We start from the raw sequence: 18,082 nt of genomic DNA on the forward strand, positions 1-18,082 counted from the left end.
GGCCCGTGGCAAGTCTTCCAAACCCATCACCAAGAACTAGCGGGAAGACCGGCATGAGGATGTTGTTAAGACCCAGGCCAGTGTATTCTGCTTGAGAAACTAAAAAGAAGGAACTCTGAGACTATCTATAAACCCTAACTTGCTTTTCCAAACACATGTGTTTAGTCTTTTTAAGGTATACAGGGCAGGAGGTGTTTGCATGATCTCCAGTGGTACCATAGAGAGACGTGGATGCCCTGGGTCCAATGGGACTTTTCAGTTGTTTTGAATCTGCTGATCTCCGCACAATCTCAACTGTCATGGGCGCTGCAGGTCTTTGTTATTGGAGGGGAATCTTGACACTCCAGGGTCACCTTAAATCTTAACAACAGGGAAGATACTCATGTTTATTGCCCTGGCGTGCAGTGTCATGCTAGGTGTTGTTACTATTATCAGTCTGGGTACCAAACAAGACAAAAGGGGATGAGTACCCCGTTCATGCAGTTATTGTTATATTAACTGTGGCTCATCGGCACTTTGCTACACTCCAGAAAGGGTCATGCCAATATGTTGCAAAAGGTCTCCAAGCCATGCCTACATCCTATGGGTATGTCCCCCAAACTAAACATTTCACAAAATATAGAACTTTATTTACTCCCTACCCCATTTGGGGCTTACTCATAAAAGTTCTTTATACAACAAAATGTAATCTATGTTAACTGACAAATAGGTCATTCCTAGCCAACAAGATGTTTAAAGAAATATTCACCTCGTAGAGCACTAATCATTCTATTAATACTACGGTAGGTTTTTTCCTGGTCTTATTTCACTTGCTGGAATTGATTGACATGCTTCTTTCTGACCCATCACTTCCCCTAACTCCAATAGAATAGGCTGCTCTGCATTTTACACAGTTCCAGGCTCTCCTGGACTTGGCCTCAAAAGCCTCGGCAGGTTGGCTCTTGGCAATCAGCTATAGGTGTTTCCGATAAGGGAACTATCGTGGAGACTGAACTCGTTTCTACTCTGAGTCCACACGTCTTTAATCCCTGCCTCCAAGGACATCCCTCTCCAACCTAGTACCAGCCAGAAAAAGGACAGAAGATGATGAAGCTTCTCTGAGTATGGGATACTTAATCCTCCCAGCCCATTTTAACTTGTTTGCAAACCAAGTCACCCGGCATTTCACTCATTTGAGGAGTGAGTCTCCATTCCTTTCTCTTTCATAACTAGAGCTAAGGGTTAATTTCAATACAATGCTTATTTTCTTAACATTTTCCCTTAAATTGTGTTAACTGTATTTCTTAGCAAACCGTAACTCATAAACTGCTTTCACATGAAATTGGTTTAAGGAAATTCTCATACTCATTCAAACAAGACAGCATATTTTAAGTGAGACTAACTTTCTATCTGCCTCAGTTTCCTTATTTATAAAAAACAGGGGAATAGTCCCCACGCCCTGAAAGGGTGGTAGTGAGGTTTCATACTTAGGACAATGTCTGGCACACAGTAAATAAAAAATGCTAAGTCGTTCCATGTAAAGCACTTAAAATGTCAAGTCTGTGTGAGGTTCTTAATAAATGGTAGTTATTATATTATCATAATTAGTCACAAACTGGGAAGGAACAGAAGTGAGCCTTTCCCATGTAAAGTGACTAGAACATGGGGCGGGGGTGTCGTTCTTCCCTTCCCTCTCTTCTGGTCAACTTTCCTTCTTTCTCTTGCCTCCAATCCCTTCTCCACTTTCTTCTTTCCTTCTCTCCTTTTGGGTTTCAAATCAAACCGGCTGGAGATTGAGGAAAAAGAGCAAAAGGGTGGGAGCACATAACATTTAGGTCTAGAAAGAAGAATTATTGGAAAATAATTTGGCCTCTGCATAAGAGTTTGAAATTGCCAACACAGAAAGCAATTGATGGTATTTTCCCAGTGGATGGTATTAATTAGCACTCTGCTGTCGTCAGTTGGCTCTGCCGTCATGTGGATAAATCATTCACAAGCTATTTTGGACGCTCGTCCTGTTGCCACCACCATGGCATCAATCTTCTCATTAGCTTTGTCATTACAGATCTCAGCCGTTTCTCACCTTTTCAGGAACTCTGCATGAATTTGACCTCGAGAAGTATTTAGTCACTATCACCTCAGCTATTAAATGTCAGATTCAGACATCGCAAACTGTGTGTCAAGACACTGCATTCTGGCAGTAATGAACCCATTATCTTTTTTTTCCCCCTCATAAAGCATGCTCTTTGGGCACCCGAAATGGTGTGATACAAGTTCTCTCAGGAGGCTCGTTTGATTGTTTGAAAAGAGTCTCTCAAGTTCTCTCAGGAGTCTCGTTTGATTGTTTGATTGTTTGAAAAGAACGTCGCTGGCTGTATTAATTTCCAGACTTTTGGTAGTTTGTACCCGGCACATCATGCAAACAATGACTGCCCATCTTCACTGGGTGGACCAGGCAGCAGGGTTAGGCAACAAGATATAGCTAAGCAACCCGTGCCTTTAGCACTTCTAGCACATTGTCTGTCAATGAATTCTACAAATTGTATTTTTTGCTCTTCAAAAAGAGTCGCGCTTATCCCTGCTTATGAGTCACAGGAGGGCAGGGAGGCCAACGGACACTGCCTACATCTCTGTCAGTTCGTTTCCAATAAACTCTCGTCCATTCAGGCTGTTTGCCAGCTCTGCACCTGCGTGGTAGTGGCCTAAGGCATGAGCCTGTTGGGTGGATTCAAAGAGAAAGCCAGTGAGGCTGTGGGGTAGCCAGCCAGGGAGAAAGAGTACAGGTGGGACCACAGAGACTCTTCCTTGGTGTCATGGAGCCATTTAGCAGTTGACTGGAGCCTACAGATCCTTCTTAGAATATAGATTTTAAATAAATAAAAATATAAAAGATTACAAAGGAAACACTTTTATGGAGATAACGACACCCTAGGAATAGTGTGTGCTATGGCCAGATGTGTGCTTCTCCATCAACACATTTAAGCAAGATGTAGTGATGATCTGAAGTCATAAGGAGTGTAAATAGTGGTTTGAGATCTCCACCACTGTAATGTGATAGGAAATCTGATTTCTATTGGTGACAAAGTCACAGGACATGCTGAATCCACTGTGGTTTGTGGTTACGGTCAAGAAGGAAGGAAGCGCTAAGTTACAGTTAGAAGTTAATAAAAATCATTGTATTTTTTTCCCGAAGTTCACGAACTCCCTGAGACCTCTTAAGAGTCTGTGGACCAAGGGCGTGTGGCAAGAGAGGCATTTGGATTTTACTCCCAGGGGAATGGAAGCCCTGGGAGGAACGTGCAGGCTCCAACCTCTCGTCCATTTAAGACAGGAAGCCCCAGAATCTTCCTTGACCCTTCTCTGCCCAGCACCCTGCAATGCTCTGGGCACCAGCTGCCCCGGCACTCACCTCATCATCATGTGACAACTGTCTGTGTGGTCTCTTCCGTCAGATGGTAAGGACAAGAGCTATGTATCAGCCATCTTTGTACAAACAGTGCACCCAGCATGGAACATACCAGCTACTGAGTATTTGCTAAATAAATTAATGAAGACTAGGCTGCTTTTGAAAGAATTACACATGAATCTATACTGCCAATGTTTTTCTGAAGAACATATTTTCCTTTCCGAAAGGGGTTATATGTGGAAATACACAACGTTTTAAAAATAATATCAGACTTCACAACTGGGAATGGAAACACTGACATCAGGTAGATTTTTTAAAAATAATTTAAAAGTAGATTGATTGAAAAAAAAGATAATGTGGTTGCCTGAAGACCAAGGTGCCCTGGTGTTTAAAATCATAGGAGCCTCTGCAGGGCAATAGAAGGCCAGGGAGACAAAGGAGTTAAGTGCTGTGCTCACCAGGTACAGCTCGACAGGTCAAGGGCTCAGGAAAGAGGATGAGCTTCCAGGTATACTGAATTTCCCCAGCTAGTTCCTTGAATAACTTCCCATTTTTAGACAATAGCCCAAAGCTGTCTAATCCCAATACACTGCCAGCCATCCTTGGATGGGCCACATCTGGGACCTGGCTGGGGCTGTTCACAGGAGAGCTGGTTTCCAGCTTACCTGGGTGTAGTCACAGGGATCAAGACTAGACTCTTAATTTGGAATATACCTGAAAGAGAGATAAAAACCTACTGAGCACGCTCACCATCTGACACGGAAAAGAAGGTCTGTATGAGACAGATGTGCCGGGTTCACGCACACTCAGCTGTCATCGTAAGAAACAATGTAACACAGTCTTTCAGTCAATGTGTGTTTATCAAGGCTTTCTATTTGCCAGGCTCCCTCGATTCAACACACACACACACACACACACACACACACACACACACACACACACACAAAGGCTCATCTGTGAAATTACACCTTGAGTCCCTGTCCTCAAGTCAGTGGGAAAGCTAACAGGTAAATCCACAGTTACAGTCAAAGCCGTGATACTCGTAAGTTTTCCTAAGGTTGCGTGGGGGAGTGAGGGAAAAACTTCCCCAAAGGCGCAGTATCTGAGCAGACATGACAGGAGTAAGTAAAGGAATCTGTCATCTCAAGAAGCATGTGCTCTAAATAAAGACAGGGGGGAATCTCTCAGAAATTGGAGCCACTGTCAAGGTCTATCTACCCTCAGGGAGATTTAAAAATTTCCTGAGCTTGCATGCAGCTCAATATCAAAAAAACAAACAGCCCAATCCAAAAATGGGTAGAAGACCTAAATAGACATTTCTCCAAAGAAGATATACAGATGGCCAAGAAGCACATGAAGAGCTGCTCAACATCACTAATTATTAGAGAAATACAAATCAAAACTACAATGAAGTATCACCTCACACTGGTCAGAATGGCCATCGTCAAAAAATCTACAAACGATAAATGCTGGAGAGGGTGTGGAGAAAAGGGAACCCTCTTGCACTGTTGGTGGGAATGTAAATTGATACAGCCACTATGGAGAACAGTATGGAGGTTCCTTAAACTAAAAATAGAACTACCATACAACTCAGAAATCCCACTACTGGGCATATACCCTGAGATAACCCGAATTCAAAAAGAGTCATGTACCAAAATGTCCATTGCAGCTCTATTTACAATAGCCAGAGCATGGAAGCAACCTAAGTGTCCATCGACAGATGAATGGATAAAGAAGATGTGGCACATATATACAATGGAATATTACTCAGCCATGAGAAGAAATGAAATTGAGTTATTTGTAGTGAGGTGGATGGACCTAGAGTCTGTCATACAGAGTGAAGTAAGTCAGAAAGAGAAACACAAATACCGTATGCTGACACACATATATAGAATCTAAACAAAACAAACAAAATAAATGGTCATGAAGAACCTAGGGGCAAGACAGGAATAAAAGACACAGACCTACTAGAGAATGGACTTGATACGGGGAGGGGGAAGGGTAAGCTGGGACAAAGTGAGAGAGTGGCATGGACATATATATACTACCAAACGTAAAATAGCTAGCTAGTGGGAAGCAGCCGCATAGCAGCGGGAGATAGCTCGGTGCTTTGTGACCACCTAGAGGGGTGGGATAGGGAGGGTGGGAGGGAGGGAGACGCAAGAGGGAAGAGATATGGGGATATATGTATAGCTGATTCACTTTGTTATAAAGCAGAAACTAACACACCATTGTAAAGCAATTATACTCCAATAAAGACGTTAAAAATATAAAATAAAATATAGTCAGACTGGGAAAAAAAATTTCCTGAGCTTGTTTATCATTTGATCAGATTTGGCTAATGAATTAATGGCAACGTCTGTGGCTCAGAAATGTTGCCCCAGCGTGGCTGTTTGGCTTTAGTGCTAATCTCATGAAAGCTTAGGAGACTATGAGAGCTGTTGGCTGGCTAATAAAAGCCCCATTTGTTAACTCTTAATGCTTTCATCCAACCTGGAGTGTGTATGGGCCTGGCACTGTGCTGGGGGCAAGGAAATAAAAGATGGCCAAACTGACGACGTGCTATCTTTGTTTCAGAAAAATATTAACAAGCAATTCTACATAAATCATATAAGCAACAGGGTGGTAGGTACCACGGCAGAAGAAATCCAAATTAGACTGTAGATTTGAAAGCATTCAAAAGAGATCTCTGAAATAGTAATCTACTATCATCATCAAGAAACAAAATGATGCTTTCGATGATCGTGGTTATGAACTTGGAATCCTGAGTTAGAATTCCAACTCTGCCGTTTATTTGCTGTGTGGTCTCTGAAATTTTACTTAGTATTTCTAAATCTCAGTTTTCTCACCCGTAAAAGAGAAGGATTACCATGATGACCATGTAGGTTTGCTGTGTTAATTAAATGAGATTGCCCAAGTACGGTGCTTACACAAAGGAAGCACTCAATTACTCAACATGTGTGACATTAAATATATATATGAAAAAAATATACAGTTAGTGAAGAATCAAGCTCAAGTTGATTTGTTTTTGAAATCCACTTATCCTTAGCTATCATTGGTAGACCAAAGAGTTCACTTATTTGTAATGGAGTAGTATGCCATGTTACCTCTGAGCCTGAAAAGTAGATCTGTTGAACTCAACATAGAGAAGTACAAAATGCAGTATGAAATACTGTTAGACTAAATCAATCAATCTCTGTTACACACACACACACACACACACACACACACACACACACACACAAATAACTTCTGCGTGCACACTGAAGACATTTCACGCTTCACTTAGGTCAAGGCTCTGCGTTACTGGGTAAACCAACTGCTCTAAAGAGTTTCACAGGTAACTGGTAAAGGGGACGATGCAAATCCCATTCCTGCTGTAACCACCTCATGGAATTTTTTTAATTACGCATTTAGTAAATCTACTAGTACATTCCAAAGTATCCACTTATCCCCACCCTCTAAGGAAAATCATTATTCAACTGTACTTAGAAGCAAGGGATGAATTGTCTTTGCCTCCTGCACAGAACATGACTATTTGTGGGGTTCACTCGATGCTGGCAAATGGCCATTTCCTGCCTCTAGACAGAAAGGCTTAAAAGAACTTATAAAAAACAGTCGAAATCCTCTGCAGACATCCAATAACTTATAAGGAAAAGAATATTTTGATGAGTTAGTGCAAATGAATCAGGAACATATGGATCCTATTTCCCTGGAGTTTAAATTTGTAAAGAGAAAAACTTCTTAGAAAAATGAACTTTGTAGATGTCACTGAACCCGGGGGAAAACATATGAGATGATTACTCAACTTAATACATTCCTAAGTTGCCCTGTGCTTAACTGAAGCACACCCAGGTCATTTGTAGCTCAATTTGGTCTGTCAAACACATAGCCCATCATGCTCTAATTGTTTTCAGAGTAGAATTCTGGGCAGCAGAAGATATTAAGATGGTTCGTATTTTCAGCAATGAATTTTAGTACAATGGTTTATTTTGTAATTCCTTAAACAGAGTTAATTTTGTCAGTGGCAGGAGATTCTGGAAACACTGTGGGTGACACATATCTGCATGTCCAGGGGCCAATCCACAGGTGGGTGGTGTAAACAGGCTCCCATGAGGGACAACACTGTACCAATCAGAAAATCTTCTCTTGTAACCCTGCTAAATGGTGGCCTCATGCCCAAGGAGAACTAATTTGCTTCACGTGACTGAGAGCTTTATTCTCAAAAGGTTTTTCAGGAACCAATATAATTATACAAGATCCAAGTGACAGACCTGCCATCTGAATATAATAGTTACTCAAGTAATGATTCGGTTCTATACACTGATGACTTTTACTAACTTATTAAATATACCTCATGCATGGAGGCATACGAGCACATATCCAGAGACCATGATTATTATAAACAAGATTTTGAAAATATACTAAAATGCTTTCTAAAAGAGAGAAAAAGGCCCCTACTATGTGTAGGGTGCCACAGAAAGCTGGCTAGCAAATCCCATGAATATTTAATGTGAGTGGCGATTACATGTTATATGTAGACATGATCGATATTGTTTGTCAACCCATGTCAAAGGGGATTATAGGATGGAAAAAACAAGTGCTCATCAGTGAAAAGGCTATGGTGGCCACTCTGGTACCTTCTAGACGATACAGCCCCACCAAGGCTCCTAATCCCTTGTTAGAAAGTCGGTTGCATGCTGGTTTAGAGGGAGACTTACTCTCAGTTCTCAGCAGATCCTTTCCCACATTGAGGAGAATAAATATGAGCTTGCACCTTAGTATTTCTAGCTGGAAACAATCTTTGAGAGTAACTGGTCTAATCATTCTCAACCACTAGCTGGAGAAATGTCTTAAAATATAGGCTGCTATCCTCCCAGATATGGCAATGCAGTAGATTTAGACTATGGTGCTGGTATCTGATTTAGTCATTTTCTTAGGTAATATTCACCTTATTTTACAGATGAAGAACAGCCCTAGAGTGGTTACAGCATCTCCTGCAATCTCCTTGTTCCCAGGTCAGTGTCTTACCGACAAGCTCAGCAATGCCTGGGTCATTAGGCAATCCCTTCAGTGTATAACCAGGCAGGAAAAACAGCCCAGACTAAGGGAAGATCTACTGGCTAGAAACAGCCAACAATTATGCTGAAAAATAAATGCAGTTGAGTTATTCTTATGCCTTGTTAAGGCTCTAAAGTCAGCACATAAAGTGAAAAATTCACACGGGCAAAATTATTCTTTAAACTTCTTTAGGAAGACCCTATGTTAGAAACTGACACATCTCTCAATATGTTCAACAAAGCCCGTTTTTCCTCTAGATTTAGGAGAGATTGCTGGAGCTTTTAAAGTCCCCAGTGAGCAAGCGATGAAGTTTTTGGTTAATATTTAGGAGTAATGTCAGAGAAGCAACAACAACAAAAAGCCTTCATGTACTCTCATTACACTGATGCAGAAAGAAGCTAAGAAATATAAGAGAATCTGGACCAACTGGAAGAACAATGAATTCATATTCCTATCTCATGCCAAGGTTTATTGTAAAAATGAAAATAAAATCACATCATTTAAAATCTCTCTTGTTTCTGTCTTTTTTTTTTTTTTTTAAGAGAGTGCACATAGGCAACACCTCCTCACCATAGGACATCACTTGCCCTGGTGCCCAGCAGGTTACATGCCAGGTGGTTGCAACCCTTGCTGCAGAACCAAGTCTAAGATCAGTAGGTCAGGATCAACCTTCCTTGCCTAAGGTCTTCAAACTCAGGATTACAGATGTGAGCACTTCATTCTGACCAGGCTTTAGCAACTTGGATTCGCCACAAGTTCAGGAAATCATAAATCCTCCAATATCCTTCTCTTCCCTGCTTCATGCAAATTAATAGTCTCCTCACTAAAAGGTGGAGGCTCCCTGGTATAGACTGAAGACACTACAGCTTTCTTCTCTACCCTCCTCAAGTTTCCATGTGATGGGACTTCTAAGGAGTCCACGAATAGAAATAAGGAGAACTTGATCTGATTGAGAGGGGACATGTTAGCAAGTCTATCGTTAGGCTCACAATCTACCACCTCCAATTTAGCTTTTGTCCATGATTAAACTGATTTGTATGTCCATAGGTCCACTCTCATTAAGTTTTTTCTAGTATGTTTTTTTGATGAAGAGCAAAGAGACTGGAGAAATGATGGCTCCGTCAGACCTATTCATGTTTCTTACCGTATTGAGTAGCAGTGTCACCATCAAAGGAGGTACGGTTTCCACAGAGGCCACCCCTATGTCCAAATGCGTTAGGAGAAGCAATGAGATGGCTACACATCTGGCCACAGCTTCCATCTAAAGCAGAGATCTGGCTAAGATTGCCTCTCACAGGCAAATCATTTAACCCCACCAGAATGAGAAAGTATCTTTCTTGTTCTTTCCTGAGTTGAGCTAGATGACAGTGGCAGGATTGCTGATTTTCCATTCAATCAGGGCAGCACATGAGTCCTGTTCAATTCAAGTGGAGAGCAAGGCAAAGGGTTGTCTTTCCCCCTGCCCAGCGAGGAAGGCACATGCTTTCAGCTTACAAAAGTGGCTGTAGAATGTCCTTCAGCAGGACCTCTCGGTGTCATTTTTATCCCTGTGTCAGATGCAGATCCAACCACATGCTCAGAAGTTTATTTTCTATTTATAAAAATGTCACACCATTTGGATAATCAGCAGACTTAATTTCATAAGGAGTTTTAAATGTTGTCTGCTTTGAAACCACCATATAATCAGATCATTCACAGAAAAGCAACATGGCAGCCTCTTCTCCTACACTAAGTGGGTCAAGGTTGTTGACACCAACTATAAAGATACACCCATCTGGAAGTTAAGGATCAAGTTAAAGGCATCCGACAGCAAATGTAAATGATGCTTGATCTTTGGGGCATCGCCTGGAGAATCAGAGAGGACAAAGCTTTCTGTTGGTCTGACTGTGCCATGATGACGTGGGCAAAGACATGACTGTGGCTAGATCAGTGGGACTGCTCCAGAAGACAACACCAGTGGCGATGGTTCTGGAGCTGGAAGAAACATGGCCCACATTCCCCATTTTACAGACGAGGAGTACCAAGAGATGGACTTAACTGTCCACCATTATACAAGAGAGTAAATTAATCTGACTAGAACCCAAATTTTCTGACTTTTAATTCAATGTTCTAATGTTTATACCAATCTCCCTCTTTGGGATAATAATAGCCAGTAGTGAACTGCACCCTACCTCCTCCCACCCAACTTCCAGTAGCCATAAGTCTCATTTTGGCTCTGTGAAAGAGGTGACGAGCTACAGTTACATGGTGGCCTCCTTGATACAAGCCTGCAGGCTTGGAAGTTGTCCTATAGTCTCTGGACCTCCAACCCATATTTTGCAAAGAGACCCATCTTCTTTCAAAAACACAAATCCCAATTCTGACATGAACATTCTGCTCATGTCATCTGAGCAAACCTCTTCCTCCATTTTTAAGAACTGTTCACTTAAATATTAATTGCAGAGAATCTCTACTTCACCTGTCTCATGCTACTTATTCTTGGTTTCTACTCAGTACCGCCTTCCATTAAAACTCACGTTTCTTTACCACAAGGTTACAATACAGAGGAAGATACAGCCATCAGAAAATAAACAAGCTTATGATTTGCCCCCTGCATGAAAGTAAGTAGTGAAAGCCTGCAGTTTTAAAAGAGCTCTTACTCACTTTGCTATTGAGAACAGTGACCCTAAACATTTTTTTCCCAACCCAACATGTTTGAAAGACCTGGAGCAATTCCATTGAAAGCAGTGGTCCCACATAAGAGGAGCTCTGTGAAAGGGGTAGGATAAACTACTTAAAACATGCAGTTTGGGGGAACAAACTTCCAAATTACTCTCAACCTTTCCTTTTCTCTAGTTGAGAATTATTAGCTTGAGATATTAATACTAAGAATAGGAGGTTATTCTGTTTTGCTAAAAGAACCAACACTTTGCCTCAGTTGTGATTCTTCACTCAAGCCAGCAAAATGGTCTTGTTAACTCTGCAAGCTCCCCAATAATCAGTGACACCTTCAGCAAAATATCCTCCTAAAGTAGATCTCCCCGCCCCCCCAAAAATGATGGCAGGGAACACGGCCACTGGCAGCTCCTATGGCCCTGCTCCACCACCAAAGTGGGCCCTAATTTTCCCTTCCCAACTCCAGTTTGCAAAAAAAGTCCCAGGAGAAGACTCCCATCAGCCGATTTTGGGTCCCATGCTCACAGATGTACAATACTTTGAGTGACTAAGTTTGGTTATTTTGAAGTAATTGCCACTGGGCACAGAAGCAGGGTTATAGTAGAACACCAAAGTGCCCAACTAGTTGATCTTAGGAATTTCCTTTCCCTTGAACCTTAACTGCCACATCTATACAATGAAAGATAAACATACCTATCTTGAAGAAAGTTTTGGGAAGATGCTGTAGAAATAGGAATAGTATGTGTCCCAAACACAAGTCATGGGACACAGCAGAGCTGGAAAACACTGGTTTCCCTTCTTTAGCTACTTCACATCCCTACTTTACATCTCCTAGAACTCTTCCTAGAAACCCCAGACTCAGTGGCGGTATATATGTGTATGGGTTACCCTATTTTAATATAATCCCCCCTACCCAAGACAGAGTATATTTTCAGGTTCCCTCTGCACTCCATTCTATTTATCTAAAAGTAACAGGGGCATAATGGACACTGTGCTGGGTTAAGGATGGCTGGCAGAAGAGTACGTGTGCTATTTATATGTCAGCACAGAAATCAACCCCTAAACGACCTGGGACTGTAGGTTGATGTCACTAGAGCACCCTGGGGCCTTGATTATAGAGACATCCCCTGCTAAGAGAAAAAAGATCATTAGACTTTAAAAGAGTTGTCCATGTAGAGTTAGATTACGGAAAAGGGTGCTTGGGCATCCTTACCTCAATCCCTGGAAGTGTCTGAGTAAAGCCCTCCCTACCCTAGGCACACTGGCTAACTGGCAGGGGGCTCACTAACTATAGCAGCACAATTTATATTATTCCATCTCTTGTGATTCTTACTGATGGGAACAGGGTTATGAAACCCAGAAACAACAGCAAGAGGCTCTAATTTCTGGCTGCAAAACTCAGGCGTGCCTGTTGGGAACAGATGCTAAAGCAGCGTGGGGATGGAGAGGCAGGTGGATTTGCCCGCTAGCAAGCTCTCAGGTGGGCAGTCTATGGTGCCACCTGGCGCTTGAACACTGTCTCCCACCAAGAAAGGCAGAAGCTACCTTGGGGCATGGCTTTTATTCTGACAATGGGTATTTAGAATCACAAGATGAAGAGCCAACTCTCACATCTGACCACCAATGTAACTGTCACAGACCTCAACAAAGACAGCCTGAGAACGGAAAAGTATTATGTGTATGAGTGAGTGAGTGGGTGAGTGAATGCGTGTGTGTGTGTGAAAGAGGGGGAAAGGGGAGGGAGGGAAGGAAGAAAGAAGATGGAGAGGGAGAGAGAAAACAAACTGTTTGCAAGTCATGAGGGTTCTTGAGGAGCAAAAGGAACACGGCACACGCGCAGTCTGGGAATACTTTTCTTCCATTATGTCACAGGCAATAAGCATCATGGGTTCCACCTGAAGACCAGCCTTGGGCTTAGTCAAAGGATACATTTTTACAGCAGCATATTAGGATGATGGGTATTAGTACCATAACCATATTCCTGCACAGAATGTGAAGATTTTAAGATGGAATTTATTTTTCTATACACACAAATCTTAAACTTAAATTGTTCCAGAAACTAAGGGCAGCACAGATATTCAAACGACGCTTCTAGACATAAGAGGACACCCCCCAGGGAGAACACGGGGCACCTCATCTGCTCCTTCCAGATTTCTGAATGTTAACCACACCACCGTCTTCTGCAGAATTGAAGGATGGTGCTTGTTTTGCATTTCTGTAAACAATCGTCCACAGGAATTGAAACTTGGTGCGAAGCATGTAATTTTCCCATCAGAAACGTAAGCATCATTTCATGTTTCATTTAAGCCCCCCCCCCCACCCAGTTAAGAACCACACAGATCCTAAGGGGTTCTGTGTCAGTGACATAAGGCAGGCCTCACACTGTTTTTTTGGGTTTTTTTGGTGATCCATAATATGATTCTGAAATAAAAGTGACAAACAATTTTTAACACTGCATATGTTCAAAAACCTCTGCCAAGAAGGGGAATAAAATAGTCTTGGCACCAGAAGCTAAAGTGCAACCGTTCCTCTGTGATCTGTGGTGAGGAAACAAGTGGCTGTGACCCTGATCTTGTCAAGTTAGCACGAGAACAGCGGATGAAACTTTTAGGAGCCTGAATGCGCCTGTCTTCAGTGGATTCCCAATTCTGGGTTCTGAGGAAAAGGAATGTGTTCACCCTGTTCGATACTTTGCGGATTGTGTGTCTGAATGTCGGAAGGCAGGGGAGGATGGCAGTGAAGCCAGAAACCAGTATCTTAACTTCTAAAGAACACCAACGATGAGCCCAAAACTAGTTCTGTTCTCTGGCTGCCGTCAGTTGACCTTGGGGCCTAGACCACACTGGGTGATAAAGTCTGGGACCTGGGCTCACAACAAGGTGCAGAGCTGGGTGTCTGTCTCGGTGCCACACTGCCACATACACACAGCACCTCAGGATGGCCTGCCACATCTGTAGGCACACTACCCAAAGTGACAAACAGCAATACCACAAGGGTTGTGTTTCCCTTGGAAGGCACAGAGTAAACAATTTAAATGACAAGTAGATGATATTTAACATTTTTAACAACAATCTGTTCGTGCTTTTAGCACAGTTAAAGAGTATTCTATGCTAGGCAAAGGTCCAAAATCTGCATGCAATGAGAAGAAACTTCCACCTTCCTCCTACATGGAAGAAAACTGATGTTGGTTTTGAAAATGCCGAGCTGGGGTTCCTCCCTGCCAGTGATCCCCAAGTCAAGCCAGGTGCCTACAGAGGGCCTTCAAAGATAAACCAGAGGTTCCTCCATTGAATTGTTCCCACCCCAGAACAAGGGGTCGGCTTGGGGAGGAGGGGTCTGTGGGCAGGAGAGGGGAGATTAGGGAATTCCCATGAAGTAAATGAATGGGAAGGTTTCTGGAAACGGACATCCTCAAAGATCTGCAGAGATGCAGCTGGGGCCTGGTCTCAGGTGAACCATAACCTCTCCTCTGAACCACGGCTGCCCACGGCCACAGCTTTAATTAGAGCTCCCAGAATGCTATGCTTCTGCCCATCTGTTGGCTGCTTTATCACTGGCAGAGGGGCGGGGGTTCCAGGTTTGTGTCACACTATAACTGAGGCCTGATTAGTACAATACCTCAGGGTTTCCAGGTTTCAAAGTGCCCGGGAAACCCACTGATCTTCCGGCTTGGAATCTTCATCTTAGATGCCTTACCCCCTAAGGTGACTTCCTTACCCCCTAAGGTGACCTCCTGGCAGCCTTAACCGCAAGCGCCCTGAGCTGTGGGATGGTTGCCCCCTTGGGGTATTTGAAATCACTGAACATGACCTCCATGATGGGCAAACAACTCCCAGTATCAAGCTATTTGTGGCTTTTACAAATGGAAGACATCCTATACTTCTGCTATCTATGGAAAAACTTATAAATACATACACTGCTCCACAGACCGATAGCCAGGTGGCACGTGAGTCCCTAAGGTGGATCGACAGAACGGGCACTGTAGAAACACCGCTAAGGCTAACTTCCTGATAGGAAAGGGGTGCCTCAGAGCCGTGGAGTGAAGAAATCACTATTTCACAAGGAACCGTAGTTTTAGACAGCAGGACAAATGAGGAATGCATGAAACTGCAGATAACGCAGGGCATCCACCCGGAAGTAGGAGTCAGCGCCCCATTTCCGCTGCTCATTTCCTTAACGACCCCTTGTTTTGCTCACTTGTCTCTTTAGTATGGTTTCTGCTTGAGAAAACTGGGAGCTTTGGGAAACGTTATCATACCACATGCTGTCAATTTTTTTTTTTTTTATAGCCAACTCTGATATTCTTTTCTCCTGATTTTCTGAACTCACGTGTTCTTAATTCTTAATTTAGCCCAAAATGCCAGCGGGTAATCTCCATTGCTCGCCCCACCACACGTCTGATCCCTGGGTCTCTCTGCCTCATACCTTATCTCTGCAGTCATGATTGCCATTTCTTTGAATTTCTGTTCTGTGTTTAATTCGTCTCTCTGGTCTTCACAGAGCAATGATTCAATGCTCAGCAGTGAATATTCTCTTTTGTTTTTCAATTTTTCAACCAGAAGTCATTGTATTTTTTTAGTTCTGGAAGGTCACTGATGTGCCCTAATAATAATATCTTCTTGAGGATTCTCTTTTTTTTTTTTAATTAAAGCTCTGCTCTATCTCTTCCATTAGCGCCAATGCAGTCAGAGCCAACTGTACTATTTGTTCAGCTGGGCTCCCTCAAGTCCCCGAGTCCCCTTAAATATGTGGTGACAACAGCACGCTCACAGCTCAGACTTTGGGCAAATGAAACAAGTAGATGGTGGATGAACAGAATGTGTTTTTCCCAGTGCCATCCACTGGGCCCAAGTGCCCCGTCAGGACTCTATTGCTATGGTAATGTGTGATTTGTGTAATGAGATAGAATCAAATCAACTTTTGTTCAGAGAAAATATTTTCTAAACCTGATGCTGTTGCCTCCTTGACCACCGTCACTGTAGTCCCAAGAACACTGGTCCCTTGGGATTTACTGTAGGAGCCCCTTAATTAGTCTTCCCTTTTCTACTCTGACATCTTTTAAGTTCATTCTCCAAGCAGCAACCAGAATTTAGTCATTTTAAAGGTGAATCTGATCGTGCTACCTCCCTGCTCCAAACCCTCAATGATTTCCCATCAAAAGACTGAGAATAAAAATCACGGTCTCTCCATGAAACCACAACACTCTATGATCTGACCCCTGACCATTTGTCCAAATTTGTCTCCTGCTGTTCGTTCAGCCCTGTGCTCCATCCACACTCCCTCTCTTACCCTCTTGCAAACAGTAAACTCATTCTCCCCTCAGGGTTGCCTCTTGTCTTCCCTCTGTGTGGAATGTCCTTCCTCAAGACCTTTGTGTGCCTCGGCTTGCTCCTTCCCAGCGTCCAAAGCTTTGTTCCAGGATTCTGTCCTCAGAGCAATCTCTACATTCTCTAAAACCACATCCCCCAAAAACTCACTCCTCAATTACCTCGTTTTACTTTGTACTCTTTGAGCTATTTTATTTATTTGTTTCATTTGTATTTCTCTTTTCCCAGACTGTGAACATCATAAGAAAAAGATTTTGTTTTTCACTGTTCTGTCCCTAGTATTAGAAAAGTGTCTGAGGCTTCGTGGGATTTAATAAATTTTCATCAAATGAGTGAATTAATGAATACATAGCTTAAACAATCAAGATGCCAGAAGCATACCGCAATGAAGAGACAACTGGATAAGTCCTTAACCTAGTTTGTTTGTTAACAGAGCAAAAAATACAACCACATATTGCTGGAGAGTCCATTTGTATAGCTTTTATCTATGTCCCACCACTTATAATTCAGTTATCAGGCAAAACCTGACTTGTTCAAATTCATTTAGCCAATGCGCATTGAAAAGAGAATTAGCACAGGCTATGATTAAAGCTGCAATGGCAAAAACTAAGTTGTGTTTCTCAATCCAAATTATCTAGATTTTCTACAATGAAACGAAGACACGAGCAAGAAAAGAATATGAAAGCGAAAGAAAGGACTCAAAGACAGAGTAGGCTAGTAAGGAGATCAGAGTAAAAAAAAAACGTTAAGTAGGAAACACTAAGCTAACAAACCTCTAGGAAAAAATAACTTTCTGAATAGTTTAGAGACAGTCTGTCAGTCGAATTTGTCAATGAGCTGTAAATGTGACCAACACATTTGCTCTTCGTCATCAACCCCTTGATGTTTTGTGTAGTTATGTGTACTCCCATCACATGCCAACATGGCACATGGGAACTTCCAACAGTGGGAAATATCCTCGGGTTATTATTTTAGTGGAAATGATAAACTTATACCAATATACCAGCTCACTTGTTAGTGTCTAACTTTGAAACATCTCATTTTTGCCAAGCAGATGGTCCAGGAGCCTTTACTATGACCGAGAGATATACTGAAGATTACCCGTTTTCAAAGGGACTGAACATCTCTCCCTGGCCTCAGGGGCATTCCAAGGAGAGGCAGGTCCGACTCTTGGCTCTGAGACTCCAAAGTCTTGAGCTTGTCACTTAACCTTTTGATTCTAGAGGAGGATAATGATAGCAATACCTATCCTAGACGTTCTGTAAGATTGTCGTGAAAATAAAATAATACATGTCGAAGAAATGTTTTGTAAACTGGCTATTTTAGTTCTTTTTTTCTGCATCTTAGAGGTTACTAAAGTTATTCTCTAAATTGAAGTTGTCATATGTATACCTTTTAAAGTAGGAGGAAAAGAAACAGCAAGTACCAAAGTATGTTTAGCCGTGCGGTCTTTACTTCTGCTTGAAATGAACAATGTTCGTGTCTCTTTTAAAAATGTTGAAATTACAGTAATTAGCAAAAATGATGCTGCTGTTTCTTTAAACACACAAGAGCACCCTCTCATTAGGAAACTCCCATAGTCTCTTTCCATATCCAAACATTTCCAAATTATCCATCTCCTACCGAGGAGAAAGCTATATTCATGGGCCATCAC

The 18,082-nt window shown here is 42.3% G+C and overlaps 1 protein-coding gene across 2 annotated transcripts in view; it reads right to left on the reverse strand.

Annotated features, from left to right (window-relative positions):
* The window catches only part of MACROD2 (mono-ADP ribosylhydrolase 2), a 2,000,643-nt gene that overhangs the window by 525,590 nt on the left and 1,456,971 nt on the right, over positions 1-18,082 (reverse strand). The gene's annotated exons all lie outside the window — the stretch shown is intronic.

Source organism: Tursiops truncatus, chromosome 15 (assembly GCF_011762595.2).
Source record: "Tursiops truncatus isolate mTurTru1 chromosome 15, mTurTru1.mat.Y, whole genome shotgun sequence".
In the NCBI taxonomy this organism is placed as follows: Eukaryota; Metazoa; Chordata; class Mammalia; order Artiodactyla; family Delphinidae; genus Tursiops; species Tursiops truncatus.